Here is an 18479-nt window from a genome sequence, read left to right on the forward strand (position 1 = left end):
AAAAATAATTTAAATATATGCTTTGTTTATAAAAAAAAATTTCCAGTTCAGAATAGTATTTATTTTTTGAAGAAAAAATGTCATTATCAGCTTATAAAATCCAATTAGAATGCCTTCAGCTTTCATCTAATAACTGGGAATTGCCCTGATTTATCATTAAAAAGTAACGTAGGTTTCATTTAAATATATGTTTTGCTTATTACATTCTTTTTTTAATTCAGGAAAGTAGTACAAAAGTATTTATTACTTAAGAGAAAAAAAAAGTTGTTTGAATTTCTTAATTCAAGAATTGCAAAATTAAATCAAAAAATGACAAATATATTAATAAATACAAACTATATGCATAATTTCTCATTTGAGTTAATACGTGATAGTTGAGAGACGAAACTAACATAAGCAACCATCATTTTTTTTTTCTTTTTAAATATCTCAGCAAATCAACTTAATTGAAATATAACGTTCACAAATAAAGAAAAAAAAATATTTAGAGATTGTCTACGCCAAATATTTACAAAGTAACTTTTATTTTCAGTTAGTAAAAACAATGCCACCTGTGTTAAGTCAAAAGAGACACTGATTTTCCATTTCGCTCCCTTTACAATACACAAAATAAAACAAAACTTAGAAAATCGATATCCTTTGTTTGGATTAGTGACAAAACATTTTCCTGCTATTGTTTTGAGCGTGAAATACTTTTTTCCAGATAATTAGACTACAAATTTCAGGAAAAATCGTTTTTCTCTGTAAAAGTGCAGTAGGAAGCCCAGAGGAGCTTGCCTATTCAGTAGTTTACTTGACAAAACTTTTAATTGAAAAGATCTTTCATGCCGACTGACGTTAGAGTTTAACAAAATAAAGCTAAAAACCGTGTAGTTTCACAAAATGGTTTTTAAAAGATAAAACTGTTTAAAAGAAACGTACTGAAAAAAATTGCATCAAATCAATTACAGTTTTATGATTAAAAAACATTTTACTGTGTAATCAAAATCTGTAATAACAATATTTGTTTTCAAATTAATTTTCAAGTTTTAATTAGCTTTTAATAATTCAGTTCTTTTAAATTTTTAAAGTCGTAATCAGTTTTTTTATAAAACAAAGTAAACTCATATTTGTTATTGTTGTAAGAAAGTAAAAAATATTTTTAATCCAAATTTAATTAAAAATATTTAAAATCATCTAACATAAAAACGTTTTTAAAGTAAATTCGCTTTTTTATTCTAAATTTATAAGGAAAATTAAACCATTCTTTTCAATATTTATTTTCTCTGTTAGCAGAAAAAATACCTAGCAATTTTTTCTGTCCAATGGTTAAAAATTCTGAAAAATAATTATTTAGGCATAGATTTCAATGAAGATCGTAACACAGAAAAAATAAATGAAGTAAAAAATAAATGATGTTTACGTATCTCAGAAATGCTAAAAAAAATTTTTTCTTAACAATAAAAATAAATTTCCTAATCAAATTCATCATTATCAAAACTAAATACCTGCAATGATGATATATAGTAGTTCAGAATCATACATTAAAATATTAGGGGGACCGAATAGTAATGTCGTTTCGACGCATTAAATATTCGTTAGTCTTAAAGACCAATTTAGTTTTTTCGATCTATTTTAATCTATTTCATTTTCAATCCTGCATTGAAAGATTGTTGCTAACGAGGGTGAATGTATTATCGATTACACATGAAATCTTGATAACAAATATCAAATGCATCGAAACGACATTATTTTCCGGTCCCCTTGATATTAAAACAATTACTTTACGGTAAAGGGAAAAAAAACGCTATTTTTGAGAAAATGAAAATTATATTTAGTCATCCTTTATAACTAGAGTCACTTTATCTAATACTTTTGAACGAGAAACAGTTTATTTAATGAATTATTTGCATAGATTTAAATGATATATCTTCTGATGACCTATATTAAGCTTGGGATACATAAAAATTTCGTTGTATATTGAATATATCAAAATATTTCTATAATCACAAATTTAAACTTTGCTGTGAAATATTAATTTATATAAAATTGCAATTAATTTTTATACATACAAGTCTGATATTCAAGATATTCCGAAATCATAGCCCTTTGAACTAATTTTTAAGATCCTTATTAAAAATTAAGCAAGACAAATTATAAGCATAACGTTTGTTGAACTTATGTCGAAAATAAATACTTAAAGAATTTAAGTTATTGAATTCGATCAAAACTGATTGGATATTTTTATAAAGCACTGATTGGATATTTTTTTCCGTTAATGACGGTGGTAGCGGCTAACCGGATGTTCTGGATATTTACTAAAAATTTAAAAAAAATAAAGCATATTTAATCGAATAAATGGTTTTTATGCCATGCTCTAAAGTATCATGATAATTAAACCAATTCATACCACATTTACTAAATTTTATAGCATATTATCTATTCATATTTTATTTCTAATTTTAGCATAATCATTACCATAGTGGTACGTAGAAATTACCGAGCTTTTTTGTGTTCAGGACACTAAATTTTACCATAGTCTGGCAGTTTTGACCATACTTTATTTTTTCTTAGTATGGCTTTATTCGCATTAAAAATATTTCCAATAATTTTGTTCTCCAACCGCTTACTGCATTTCAGCCCCATTAATCTCTCTTTCATTGCGATTGGCATTGCCGATGATTCGTGAGATATTGTGAATATCTTATTTCTGTTTTATTTACAAATCAATACGTTATCTCTCATGTGTCTACTTCTTTAAATAAAATGTTGACAAGATTTCTAATAGTACATGTTATGTGCTGAAATTGCGAACCTCTGCTCACATATTAATTGAAGCACACAGAAGATTAATAAGAGTAAAACTATAAGTAGACTGGTAATATAATTAATAATGCTTGTATTAAATAAATAAACAAATAAAATATACTAACTAAAATTATTTGATAATTCATAAGAAATTCATACCATATACGTTGTTCCTGATCTAAATTTATCTAAAATTATATAGTATAATAAAGGAATTTAATATTCAAATCGGGAATTATTCGGTCTATTTATAGAATCATTCCAAAACGATTTTATTTATTCATTTAAATAAAAGTGTTCAAACTTGGAATTTGTTTACTTTTTTTTAAAAGAAAAAAGATTTTGTTCATTTACATATTGATACGTAGCTGCAAAAAAACTGCCCTTTATACCCACTGCACAAGAGTTCAATGCAGTCACACTGCGCCAAATTTAAATCTTCTAAATATGATTTGAGCTCAAAAAAATAGAAAAACTATGCCAGAAACTATTTTTACAAAAAAAAGACGAACTCAATTTAAAAGTCACAAGATTCCGTAGTTGGATGATTTAAACGAACTCAAGGCTTATTGATAGGTCTATGCATCATGGAATTTTAATCTGTCTAGATTTAAACTTAGCTCAGTCAGAGTGCTCCCAACTTTTAATATTTGACAGAAGTAAATAAAGCAGAAAAATAACTTAAATAGCTTCTTTTAACAAGTAATAGGAATTAGTGAACTATTTTAGCAGAAATTTTACATTTCCGTCGAATAAAACAAAGATAATTCTTGTAACTCATATTAAATAGATTTTGATTAGATGTATTCAGTTTGCATGATAGTTTCAACAGCAAAATCGATCTCTCTAACAATTTCCACTTTCCCGTTTAGAAACGAAATTAAAATCGGTAAATTTCTAATTATTCTCAGCATATCTGAATATCCTTTATCTCCTATATTGAGTAAAAGAGACAGGAACTCGTAGCAAATTGTCGTTATTTAACTATTGATGAACGGATTTATCCCCTTAACTGTAACGGAAAATTTAAATAAAAATAATAGTTTGCAAATAGCACATTTTAACAAACAATTTGTTTACAACAATGGCTATAAAGATATTACCAAATAAAAGCTTTTCAAAAATTAGCAACGACGCTTATAAAAAAATATTTTAGTTGATATTAAGAAATATTTCATTTTTTTCTATATATTTTGCTGGTTGTATAAAAAATATTTCTAAGGACATATTTATTTGACCTTACACAGAATATATAGCTCTCTCCATAGAGTCCTGTTAACTTAAACCCAACCCAGAAGACAAGAAAACGTTTGAGAGAAGTAGTGTATAAAATATACCTTCAAAGAAGATTTTTTTAAGTGAAACCAGCCCGCATTTGTATTACAAAGAGACGAAAACCACGAATATTTCCCATGATTAGAATTATTGCAAGGGGGTTCGTAATTCATTTACTTCTGGTGATTGTATGCATCAGGCTAATACAGGAGATAAAAAAATAACAAAAAAAAAATAAAAACAAATCTTAGCAAATTTTGAAAAATTTATTTTGAATGCATACCATTTTTAATTGAATAAGTATTTTTTTCTTACATTTTCGCCCAAAGCTATTTCTTGCATTCATTTTTTTTTAATTATTAAACCACGCTTAAAATTTTTCAATCAAATTATATTGAAATAAGTTAAGTTATATTGTATAGCAAAATATTTAAATCCTCAAATTAGTCTTTTTTTTTTTTCAATTCTTGTCTTATGATTTTCAACCGGAACGGTATTCTGTCGGTAAGTATTTTTCCCGCGTTTTCGAACTTATCTACATCAATTGTTAGAATTTTCGTATTAAACTTCAAATGAAAATAAGCATTAAAAGCTACATTAAATGATTTACTCAAGTCGGGAGCATTCCAATTTTACTATAAAATCAAATTATTAAAAAAAGTAGACTAATGATACAGGAGATAAAAACAGGCCGACAAGAAACTACTAAAATAGAAAAAACTGTTTCGACATCATATTAGATTTCGTTATAAATTCCGTTTTCTATCTGAAGCGGGATCCCATTTGTACATAAAAATAAAATTATATTTGATTTGATTTATCAATTTCCAGTAGTTACTTCGAATAAAATTAAATTTGAAGCAATTAATTAAATTGATTACTTTAAATCAAAAACATTCCAATGTCCCTATTAAAACAAATTATTTCATTTTAAATCAGATAGATAATAATGAAATCGAAGAGCTAAAAAGAAACTACTGAAATAGAAAAGCACACTTTCAGCATCTCAATGTATTATTCGACTTATATGTCAAGCAAAATATACTGAGCACAGCTGAAATTAAAGATTGACTTAGTTCCTTTGCAAGTAGGATTAAAGGTAAGAACGTTTTTATTTTTCCACCGTTCATTTGAGTCCGATTCTATAAAATACTTATTCGAGTGTAAACTAGAGATGAGAATAATCAGTCAAGTAGAAACAGGAGATTCAGCTCTTAAAGGAGAAATAGATTTTTTTTTCTCTTATTCTATAATCTAGAATGACGTCGTTCCTAGTTATAATTGTTTGCATTAAAGCTTGAGTAATATTTAATCGTTTGTATAGCTTTAAAATTTATTTTTTCAAAAAAAATCAAGAATGAAACCTATAAATATCTTTAGTTTTTGTATTACACTAATTATATTTCAAAAACTAGATATTTTGAATATTAATAGATTTGCTTTGAGAATTATCAATATATATCTTGCGCCAAAGATCAAGATTTATTGTTATATTTTTTTCCACAGAAATAAATGCGCATAAATATTTCGTATGCATGCGCATTTATGCAGATTTATCGTAGACCGATTTTTTTTTATGTATAGATTTCTATATAAATGGGACAATACATTGATTTATCATCTCAATTGAATGACTAAATAATGCGAAATTAAGAAACTTGAATTAGCTTCCAACATTAGAAACAGGCTAATTATTAGAAAAACCTATCATATTACGAGGTTAAAGAAGTAGCTTAGAACAACGTATAACAACAGAAAAAAACTGTTTGTCAAAGTAAACGCTAAAAATGTACTCTTTGCTTAAAAAAACGTGATCGAAATAACATATGTTGTAGCGTTTTTACATAAAATAAATGCTCTTTACCACATGTGTATAGATACACTTAAATGTTGGAATATTGAAATATCTGCCAGATTAAACGAAGTATGTCGTAACTTAGACAATTATTATTATACAGATATAAATTTTTATTTTAAATAATTTTGATAATTTTTTCGTATTAGTTTTATAAATATTTTCAGTATTTTATATTATAGGAAAATTACATTACAATTGCGTTTTACGTACAATCCGGTTTTTTTCGTAACTTTAAACTTTCGTAATTTTATATAGTTGTGTCAAGTTGGAAAACTTAACATGTATCAAATAATCATACTTAAATAACGAATATAAAAGCCTATACTATTTATTTATTGATATAAATATTAAAGATAGTTACATTTTTAATGTCACACCAGCACATTGTGTTTAATTTGAAAGAAAATGTATAAATCTGAAATACTCACCCCAGGATATTCAAATAAGTTGTCACACACTCTACATTCTTTCGTTAAAAATTTGTAGAAGAAAAATGTTTTCTTTCAAGAAAAACAATGATCATAAAGTCAAGAAACAGTGAATGTTTATTTGAAGAAAAACCAGTAGAGTTCAAATAGCAGTTGAACTATCGAAATTAATAAAACTTCAAAGGTTTCTCAAACAAAAAATAAGATGAATGACTAAAAAAATTTTTTTAACATCTACATTTCAGTTAAAAGAACACCGTAAATAAAAGAAACAAATGACATACACGTGTTATTCACAGTCATAAAAATGATTATCACCACCCATACAGTCAACACCAAAAAAAATATTTTCTGATTGAAGGAAAAAGTATCTTTCCTAAACACTTCCGCAAAAAATAAAAAGATCTTATAAAGCCAAGAAATCGCGAACAAGCGCGTGCTCTTTTGAAAGTTCACGGGGAAAACGCTGTAAGTGCGAGAGGGAAAAACGTGCGTCGTCACTGTAAGCCAGTCAGAAGCTGGAATGTTTGAGGCCGCAGGTGAATCCTAAATGTAGGGGAAAAGAAATACGCCACCGAGAGTGGATAGGGGATTTTAGGGCATGCGTAGGCCAAGTCGGCCGTCTCCACTTCTAAGCGTTAGGGAGACATCGGACCAATCCTGGTGTTTTGAGGATTTTTTGAAGCAACAGACAATATCGGTATACGGGATCTTTGAAGTCGACACGAGTTTTTAAAAATTAAATCGAAATTTTTCGCTTAAAAAAAAATTCTATGATTTTTCTTATGCTTAGTTTTGGGGGGATTCAGTTCGTCTGAGGATGTTTGGATGACTTGGAAAAAGATCGGAAAATATGTTCTCTTTTTCCTCTTGAAGTTTTGTTAGGCAAAAAGTTAACTTTTTAAGGTTGTGGTGGGTAAAATTTAAAATGAAGCAAAAGGGTGTTTATAAAAGAAGGTTTGATTTTAGTTATATTGTTACAACTATGTTTTTAGGCAGAAAAAAAAAACAATTGTTCTTTTTAGTTATTATTGTTGGCAGTTTAAATAGAACAACATTTCAAAATGGATTTTAAATATAAATTCCATTTTGCGATGATGATCACTGATTTAATTTGAAAGTAAACAAAAAAAAAGTATTCTCTTTTAGTTTTGACAAAAAAGAAAAAAAAAATAACATATCACATTATTCATATAAAGTTAGGTATAAATTATTTCGCAACATTTCACATGAATATTTCACATGAATATAACACGGTGATTTAATTAATGGTGTAATGTAAGCAAAAAATAAAATCAAACTATATTTTTGGATATATAACAAGTTTATTTAAGGTTTTCTGTTTTAATTATATTATTATTATTTTCATTATTTTTACCGTGTGCTTTTAAGTGATAGTTTTTTTTTAATAAAAAATAATAATTAAAAAGAATTTTTAAAAAAATTGTCATAAATATATTTGAATGATAGTTTTGTGGCCAATTTATTTCTTAATAAACATATGTTAGAGCCTCCTTGACCGACCGTTCAAACTGTTCTACCAAACTTTCTGTAGTGCGGAGGTTGCGGGTTCGAATCCCAGCGTGACCGTGGATGTATCATTGTAATGTACTACTCAAGCTTGTGATGAACAATGCACAAAAACACCGTGCCATCCGAAGTAACTTTTGGTCTAATAATCTGATATATTTACGATTTAGGACGATTAGGAGGGTACAGTATTCACATTCGATATTTTAGATTACGAAGTCAGACACAAATATTTACTTTCTTTTGTTAAACATATCAATTTTCGACGGATTCGGATTTCTGACACCTAAGATATAGGGGGTGGTCGCAATACCTGGTCCCAATAATTTGGTCAGGAAGTCGGTCCAAAGTTTAGACCCCTTAATATTATTTTTACATTACTTTTTGCGTATTTCGCCATATCTCGAGAACTTTTTAAAAGAACATTTTTTGCACACAATTAAAAAATTCGTTTATCCATAGATAATCCCATGCCATTTATTATTTCTATTGGCCCAAATATTTATTATTTTATTTAATAACAGTCGAAAAATTTGGAACTGTAAAATATACAATTTTACAGGACATTTTAAAGAATGCAAATTTACATAGCAACATACAAAATTTGAACGAAGTCAGCCTGAAAGTTTCTGAGAGATCAATTATTAAAAAATACTCTACTTTTTTACTTTATTTTAATCTTGAATGTATTTTTTTTTCTGTAACCACGTCGACTGATGCTCGGACCGTAGTGTTGCTGTTATATAAGTTACCGTGGACGACCGAAATCGGAAGAATGACGACTCTCACCGCCGACAATCACCCAGTAGCTTTAGTTGTTGTTGTTGTTGTTAATTTACGTCGCACTAGAGCTGCACAATGGGCTATTGGCGACGGTCTGGGAAACATCCCTGAGGATGATCCGAAGACATACCATCTCAATTTTGATCCTCTGCGGAGGGGATGGCACCCCCGCTTCGGTAGCCCGACGACCTGCGCGCGAAGTCGAGCAATTTACGGTAGCACAGTTTAACGAGGACCAGTACCGTACACCCTCGGTCCCTACGCAGACAGATCCAAGTGGTCACCCACCCGCCAGTAGCTTTAGTGAATACGGAAAATATTTGTTACGTCAGATTTGATACTAATTTATTTATTAATATTTAAATATTTATTCGATATTCTAATATTTATTAGATAGATAAATCGAGGTCCCGCAGTGGACTGATCATTAAGACACGGTTCCCAGCAGATCACCGAAGTCTAGCCTCACTGACTGCGGTCAATGTGTGGGTGGGTGACCACTTGGATTAGTCTGCGTAGGAACCGAGGGTGTGTGGTATTGGTCCTTGTTAAACTGTTCTACCGTAAAGTGCTCGACTTCGCATGCAGGTCGTCGGGATACCGAAGCAGGGGTACCATCCCCTCTGCAGAGGAACAAAATTGTGATGGCGTGTCTTCGGATCATCTTCAGGGATGTTTCCTAGACCGTCGCCAATAGCCCATTGTGCAGCTCTAGTGCGACGTAAATGAACTACAACTACAACATTATGAATCAAGATTACTAATTATATGCTAATTCGTGATTTTTATATCCGATTAGGATAGATTAGAAAGAATCAGGAAACATAAGTTTTGGGAATACCGGTCAATTACATAAATTAACCTTAAAAAGAACATGAATATAGCGAATAACGGGCACGCGTATACGGGAGAATGGCACTTAAATTTCAAAACACATCAATGTGGGGAATACCAGGCAAGTATATACTGGGTAAAGATTTCTAGTCTTAAAAAAAATCATGAGGGTTGAGAATACTAGTTATCACCACTCCCGCCCAGTATTCCTAACACTGTTTTTCTTAATCGATCCTAATCAGAAATTAAAATGGCGAATAAATATTAAAATATTAAATAAATATTTAAAAAATATATAAATATCTATGAGTAAACTAATATCAAATTAGATCTAGCACATATTTCGGACATTAGCAGAAGCGATTATGGGATTTTTGAGGTTTAGCTGTGAAAATCGACAATTATTGAATTAGGTTTCTCACAGTGACATATAAGTTACATTAAGAGTGTGAATCTTCATTGAAGATGATAAAATAAAATAATTTCTTCAACTAAAATTTATTTATTCTTCGATTATTTTGATAATGTGTACTATAATAAAAAATATTAGGGTCGGGATAGCCAGGTCGGTAGGGCGCTGGGCCCATGTCCGAGAGTTCGTAGGTTCGAACCTCGCCGGCCGAAGACTCCCCGTGCAGTAAAGTGACTGATGCACGTTAACTCTGTCGAGTCGCGAAAGTCCTCCATGTTCCCATAACAAATCAAAACCTCTGGGGGTACTGGATTGGAGATCGATCGTTCTCTGATTCAGGTCAAAAATTACGACCTGTTTATGATTGAATGGATGTATGAATGGGTCCACCCTATAAACGGGGGGAGACGTATAGGTGTGACAGAAGTCGAATTCTTGGCCATAGATGGCGCCACTGGAAAACAAGAACAATCGCACCCCTCAGCAGAAACAGGCATACGTCAACGGCAACAATAAAAAATATTGAATAATAAATATATATTTATACCTAGGAAATACTAGATATTCATTTTATTGAACGAATAAAATTTTACAACATTAAACATCATATGATGTTTTATGAAAATAATAATTAATCGCATATTTTTAATGGCAGAAGATCTTTTATAATATTCAAAACCAAAAAAGATGTACGTATAGCTTTTACAATAAAAAAATTATCATTTAAAATCTAAAAATATATATTATATCACCTCTTCAACTTTATTTTTCTTTAAAAAAAATTTATGAATTAGTTTTATTTTTAATGAGTCTTTTAAAAAAGTTAAATTCTCAAAAAAGTAAAGATTCTTAAGATACAAATGAAGTAACCTCAGGGATAAATTTATACCGAAGTTTCTCATTTATAAATGCGAATTTGAAGATCGTAGATCAAAAGATTTGAGTCATGATAACAGAATGTGATAACTAAACCTTTTTTGATAACTTCTTTTTATATAATTAGTGATAATAGGTAACTTTTAGGACAGGTTAAATTAAAATAAATTTGCAAATTTCCTTTAAATAATTAAATGGAATCTACTTTTGTTAAACTAGATTATTTTTAGTTTTCTGTTGCAGTTAATTAAAATAAAAAATAAAAATTAAAAAAAAAAAAAAAACATTATACAGTTTTAGACAAATACTTTATTAGTTTCAAGGACTAATTGTGTAAAAAGTTTTATGTTTCCAATTTTCTTGCCTGAAATCAAACAATAAAGAAGAACATATATATATATTTTATTGAAATGAAAACAAAAAATTTTTTTGTCAATAACTTTATTATTCCGACCTTGATTTTCAGACTAAATTTTTTTATTGTACTAACTTCATACTTCATAATATATATTTTGGATGAATTTTGTATGGTATAATCTGCTTAAATTAATAACATAAATCTTTTTACATATACACAAGTAAGTGCTCATTAAATTAATAATTTTTAATGAGTTAATGAAATTAATACCTTTTGAAGCTATTTTTGATCATTTTAATGCCTTTTTTAAAAAAATTTTGGATATTAAAAAACCTGGACTGTTATATCATGAAACTTAATGAATTGTAATTTACTGCTGCATGTAATTTATTGCAGCAATAATTTAAAAGTAATTTATTGTACTTGCTTTGTTTTTCAATAAACTTGTCTCTTTAACTATATAAAAATACCTATATTTAGTATACTAGCAAACAATATTGAGGGTAGTTACATTGAGTTATATGAAATTTAATATATTGTGATTTATTTCTATGGCTATTTTAGCATATTGTAATTTTTTTTATTTACTTATTTGCCCATAAAAACATTAATTGTATACAAGTACTACTTATGTTGCTTCTTAAAATGAATTCCTATCATTGAAAATTTCACAGAAAACTTTTGATAAAATCTATAAGATATTGTCCAAACCAAAGTTGATTTAATTGCCAAATTTCAACCTTTTAATATTTTTTCTGAAGCAGAAAATATTTTAGGACTTTTTTTTAATAAAACGAAAAGCAAAACTGAACTTCATGAATTTTTAAACAAGTATTTTATACCCTGCAATTTATTGCAGTGAAGTTAACACCAAAAACTAAGCAATAAAAGAACATGACCACCGCTTTACCATTATAAATTTTTATATATTACAACCGATTCACATTTCACTCCCATAAGAATTCATGTGAAATTGATAAAATATATTTTAAAAATGAAAAAAAAAATGTGTTGTTGGAAAAGAAATTTTGAAATTGCCGTTTTTTTTCATTTTATTTTTTAAAAAAAAATCTAAATCTGGCCTACGAAATAAAATTGAAGAAAAAGTTAAACTGAGTTTTGCATAAAAATGGAACACACTACCTTAGGGTACTGTTTGGCGAAAGTGGAAATTTGCGGCAAGCTGAAAAATTCATTTTTTTTTCTTTCTTTATACCTTTTCTTCAATGGTTGGAGAGGAAATGGGACAAGAATAAAAGTGAAAATCATATTTTAAATCTTTTTTTCCCGTAAAATGCTTTTCATATTAATATTAGAGCGGAAGAATTCCTTTTCTTTTTATGGAAGTCTGTTTTTTAACGGTTGTTTTTATTTAAAAATACATGTTTTAGTGTTCTCATCATTTATAATAAGACATAATTACCACTTCTTTCCCTTTTTTTCAGAAAAAAAAATGGAGTTTGGAGAATGTCTGCAGTGTTTTGTGTCAAATAAATAAAAAAGAATTCAATATTTATTAAAGAAAAGAGTAATGTATATTGCGCCTAATCAACCAACTCATTTATTTATGATAAAATTAAATTACCACTTTCTAATTTTATATTAATTAATTATAAGCAAAAAATAAATGTGTCAATAAATAAGTCAATAAATTAAATAAGTTAAAGTCACGGTAAATATTATTGAATAATTTTCATCCACGTTTTACTTATTAACCCTTTCAGAACCGCAAGAATGAGAAAGAAAGACCCCCGTACTCTGTCAGTATACGTACTATAGAAAGCGTTAATACGAGATGTAATACGAGTACACCGTATTTAGATCACGAGTTTGTCATCTTTTGCCGCTAGAATCAGAAAGGCTCAATTTCAATATAAAACCGTGGGCCATGAAAGGAAAATGACGTGATCAAGTAAGTGTTATCATGATTCTGAAGGGACAATTGACGGTAACAGCGGTTGCCTCATCTTGAGTTTTATTCACAGCTTGATATATATATATATATATATATATATATATATATATATATATATATATATATATATATATATATATATATATATATGGGTCATTCTCACAAAAACAGTCATTTTCATGTCCCCAGTATATTTTATGTTTGTTTTACAGCTTACGAAAAAAAAAATTTCAGGGAAAGTGTCCTTCAGAATGCAAGCTAACAAAAGAATAAAAATAAAATTATCAATTTTTATTTTAATTTTATTTTAGGTAATTAAAGTATACCAATATGTCATTCCCTCACTTGTCCCCACTGCTGATTTAAAAAAAGAAAAAAGTTGTTACTGAAATAAAAATTTTTTTTTTACAAATTCGTGTTTTTTATTTCAGAATACTAAAATATAGAATTCAGAAAATCAATTTTAAATTTAATTTCTGATAAAAATATTAACACAGCACTGTTTTAAACTTTGTCCCCAGTGTTTCGCGTCATTCCCTCACAACAATGTTCTTATCACCTGCAATCTTCTTAGAATAAAAATATTTTAATAAAAACTTCAGAAGTTAACAACTGGCATCATGGAACAAAATTGCAGTATGTTTCCATCTTCAACTTAAAGAAGCCTTGCTGTGGATTAATTTTGAATGAATCAAACCAGGTAAAATTTTTTACATTTGTCATTCCCTCATGTCATTTTTTAGAGTAAAATAAAATACAACTTCATCGAGAAAGTGGATAATTATATGTTGCTTTCTTGTATGAATATAATTGTATGTGATTGACTTCAGAAATTACTTAGGCCTAACTGTTATTTTTAAATTTTATTGAATTCGTCATTCCCTCACTAGTGTATAAAGTGAGGGAATGACGCTGAAGTGAGGGAATGATTCAAGATGAGTATATTATTAAATTTTTTTTTGTTCAATCGTGCCAGCCAATTTTACTTCCCAAACCTGTAAAAACTATTAAATATATAAGAGTAAATTATAATAAATATTAGATATACTTAGTATGTTATCATTTTCAAACTTTAGGTAAATGTAACTTAGATAAAAACATGCATTAAAATAACATATCATTCCCTCACTATCAGTGTCATTCCCTCACTTTTTAAATAGTGAAAATAATTAATTTACTTATTAATTAATTTGAAAAATAAATTTAAAAATTAATAAATTAATTTATTTATTAAATTAATTAATTATTATAAATTAATTAATTATAAATTAATTACTTAAAAAATTAATTAATTTAAATATTAAGTATATTTTATAGGATATATACTTTCTTTATAATGCCATTACATATTTCTATTAATATAAAAAGTTTCAGAGCTTTTTATTCACTTTACTTTTTCGGGATTTTATGAACTGAAAAATGACAGTTTTCGTGAGAATGACCCATATATATATATATATATATATATATATATATATATATATATATATATATATATATATATATATATATATATATATATTTATATATACATATATATATATATCAGATAGAGTCACAGAAAAGAACTAAAGAAAAGAGAAATTAACAAGGAAAGTTAAGCAAATAAATTAAAAATAATAATACGTCTTATTTACTGTGTATAAGCTGCAAGCACATAGAACCCATAAAGTAAGTTAAAGATAAAAAGAAAACTCGAAAAGAAAATGATTTTTAATGGGAAGAAGAAAAATTCTTAATAAGTAAAATATTTTTTTAAAATATTTAAAAAAAATATTAAACATTAAAAAAATTTAAAAAAAACTGGAAAACAAAGCATTGAAAAAATTAAAAAAAACTGGAAAACAAAAGAATGAAGGAATTTAAAAAAACTGGAAAACAAAACAACGAAAAAATATAATATTGATTGTTGCTCACACGATTATAACCGAAAAAAAGATTGTTTTCTAATATTGTATTAATGTAGTCAAAGCAAAATATATCAATGCAATAGTGTGAGATGCACCAAAGAAATCAAATCGAAAATAAAACAAACTAAGGAAAAGCATAAAAAAAATATCAAGTCAAAATGAAACAAATTAAAGAAAAATACAGAATTAAACACAAAAAATTTAACACATAAACCGAAGAGCGAATTTAAATGTCCTTTTACTTACTAGCAGCTTGCAAAAATGATTTAAATATTTTTGTAACAAGTTTGCTAGATTACAAATTATGAAAATAAAGGCGTAAATAGAGGATAGTGGGATGCATTTTGTCAGTTACCTTGGATTGGCCCAAAACTGGATTTGCGCTAGGTAATAATATTATACTGACTAATTCAAAGTTTGTAATTAAAGGGTTAATTACAATTCCATGCTATTAGTTTATTTATATTAAATTTAAAATCATTCATTACTTTATATAATTCAATAATGCAGATATTTTCTTCTTTTTTAATACTTAAATCCAAAAATTTCAAATATTATAGTCTTGATTACGAAGCAAGATTAATTCCTCTTAATATTATTTAAGAAATTGCTTAATTCTTAAAATTAAAGATAAAATTAAATCATCAATAAATCAAAAACAAAATCAATATTAAGAGTATAATTTTTTGTTAATTAACGTGTAAAAATAAGTTAGCTAAAGGAGATGAAAAATTAGAACCTTGTGGTATTCCATGAATTCGAATAAAAATATGTTTTCCATTATAAACATATTTATTAAAAGGACAAAAAATTATTAAAATTTCCCAATAATCAAAATTGCAATTAAGGATATTTTTGAAATCGTAGTAATAACTAAAAAGAACATCTTTTAGTTTAGAAAGGTGAATGCTATTGAAGTGATCTTGGAAATCAAAAGTCGTAATTGAATCAGTTTTACTTTGCTTACTAAATTAAAAAATAGGTTGATAATTAGTGATAATGCAAAAATAAACTTTTCTCATAATATTGTTAGCTATTATATCAGGTTTAGTTAAGCAAGTATCAGACCCTCAAGTGATACTTAAGTATAGAAATTGTATATTATTAATTTTAATTTCTTACTTCTTATGGAAAGCTAAAATTTCTTTAATGACAATATTATTATTTAAATTACTAAGCTCAAAATGTTTACTGTTATTTAACTCCTTATTAAAAAGCTCAACTTAGAATTTTTTTACAGAAGAACGCATAATTACTGTTAGCTTTGTCTATGGGGGTAATTACAAAATTTTTTTAAAGTTGCTTAATTGCTCGATAAATTTTGAAAAGATTTGTTAAACTGTCGCTGTTGTTTCTCCTTATTTTCTCTAATTCTCCTTAATATTAAAAATAAAGTTTTTTAAAGTAATAATAAACATCTCATATCCATTCTGTTAACATGCCTAAAGGTAAAGAGAATCTATTTGATATCTTTAAACAAATATTATTGAGATCATTAAGAAAGCATTTTAGAATTTTATCAATTGATGCATGGTAAACGGGTCAAAATTTTTTTCTAAATAAATCTTAATAATTTGTCTAAAAATCATCAAAATTAAAATATTATTAAAATTTGACCTTTTATTAATTATAAACTTTGGATTATCTGGTATTTTATTTAATTTTATTTCATAACCGTCGTTGAACATCCAATCCAATTTCTGGGTATTAATGCTTAACTTCGTAGCCTTGTAATTTTAAACCCAATCCACAAGACAAGCAAACTCTTGGATCAAGTAATGCAAGAAGTTTTGCCTTCGTGGAGAATTTTCTTGATGGAACCAACCGGCATTTGCGTTGCGCGGAGAGGAAAACCACGAGAACCACCCACGTTTAGCCTAGCGGCAAAAGGGACTCCAACCCATTATATGCTTACCAGAGAGGATATTTCACGTCAGGGTTGAGATCAGTGCAAACCGGATGCGGATTCGTATCGACTAGCCATCACTGGGATTCGAACCCGGTTCAACTCATTGGAAGGCGAATGCTCCATCCCCCAAATTCAGTTTCGGGCCAATCCAAGATAACTGGCAAATCAAATGCAGTTTAATACTTCGGTAAGAACGCGCTATAAAATATATCCCACTAACCTCGATTTTAGCTTTCATTTTCATATTTTAATCTGGCAAACTTGTTACAAAGTATTTTAAATCATTTTTGCAAGATGCCAGAAAGTTAAAAGACATTTAAATTCGCCACTCGTATTACATAAATTTTAAATTTTGTGTTTTATTCTTTTTTTTTAACTTCTATTTTTCATTTTTTGCTTGATATTTTTTATTTATATTTTTTGCTTAATAAGTTTCACTTTTGCTTCGATTTTTCGGTGCTCTTCTCAATGTGACGAAGTGATTTTTACCTTATTTTGCTTTCCGGCTTTTGATTTTATTTTTAATTTAAAAAAGTTTTATTTTAAAAAACATTTTATGTATTATTAAATTTTTTTCTTCTCATTAAAATATTTTTTATCCTGTTTTCTTTGTATTTTTAGCGTATATATATATGATTTTGAGTGGGTATGCTTTATTTCAATTTTATTTACAATTCCCTCAGCAATATTTATTATTTTTAAAGATATATTCTGCTGAAATTGGAAACAGAAATATGGGGAAAAAATCGATCGACAAAAATACATTCTCAGAATCAGCATCACTTAGGATTTTTTATACATTGCCACAAATCACATTGATTCTTTATTCTTCTTTGAGATATTAGTTTTCTTTTACTTAGAATTATATACTACAGATTAACAGAATATATCCTTACGAAGCCCTTTAGATTGTAAAAATTATTATTATTATTGGTTTGATTTATATAATGTCACTCTCTTTTCTTCCTTAGAAAACAAACTATTTCTTTGAAACTCGCATGAAATAAAATGTGTGGTTTCCAGACGAAGCTATTAATTTCCAGACAGAAAATACAACATTACTAAACAAAACACAAATCAATTTTAAGAGTTTTATGTAGTTTAGAGTTTTTAACCTGAAAAGTGTTGTAATTTAATCTGAACTATTTTGAAAGACGCTTTATAAGTTTAAAGGTAAATGACAGATATATGAATAAGAAACATAACGTGCAAGTTATAATATATGTTTATCTTTATAAATGCTTTTGGTGACAGTAATAAACAAATATACAGATTTTGATAGGAAATTCATTACATTGCATACAAAAAAAATTCTTTTATACGTCAGTATAACGGATAAAATTTTAACTCCATTTAAAATGACTCGTACAACGTGTGATGATATTTCATATCCGTCGTTGAGAAATTGACCCAATTCTGGGTTTACGACTACTGATGTTCAACTCCGTGGCCTTGTATTTTTGTACCAATCCAGAAAACAAGGAAACTTCTGGATCAATACCCCCAGAGGTATTGATTTGTTATGGGAACGTAGAGGACTTAGCGACTCGGCAGATTTAACGTGCATCAGCCGCCATTTACTACACGGGAAGTCTTCGACCGAC

At 27.7% G+C, this 18479-nt stretch overlaps 1 protein-coding gene across 4 annotated transcripts in view; it reads right to left on the bottom strand.

Annotated features, from left to right (window-relative positions):
- LOC107455088 (CUGBP Elav-like family member 2) overlaps positions 1–18479 on the bottom strand; it is a 772083-nt gene that overhangs the window by 364898 nt on the left and 388706 nt on the right. For 2 of the 4 annotated variants that reach the window (XM_043046907.3, XM_016072524.5), the window contains exon 1: positions 6349–6930. The exons of the other annotated variants lie outside the window; for them this stretch is intronic. The gene's annotated coding sequence lies outside the window, so the exon portion shown is untranslated. Of the gene's footprint in view, positions 1–6348; positions 6931–18479 lie in introns of those variants that run through there. 4 annotated transcript variants of the gene reach the window in all.

This window comes from Parasteatoda tepidariorum, chromosome 11, assembly GCF_982258835.1.
Source record: "Parasteatoda tepidariorum strain Cologne lab strain chromosome 11, Ptep-v5.0, whole genome shotgun sequence".
In the NCBI taxonomy this organism is placed as follows: domain Eukaryota; kingdom Metazoa; phylum Arthropoda; class Arachnida; order Araneae; family Theridiidae; genus Parasteatoda; species Parasteatoda tepidariorum.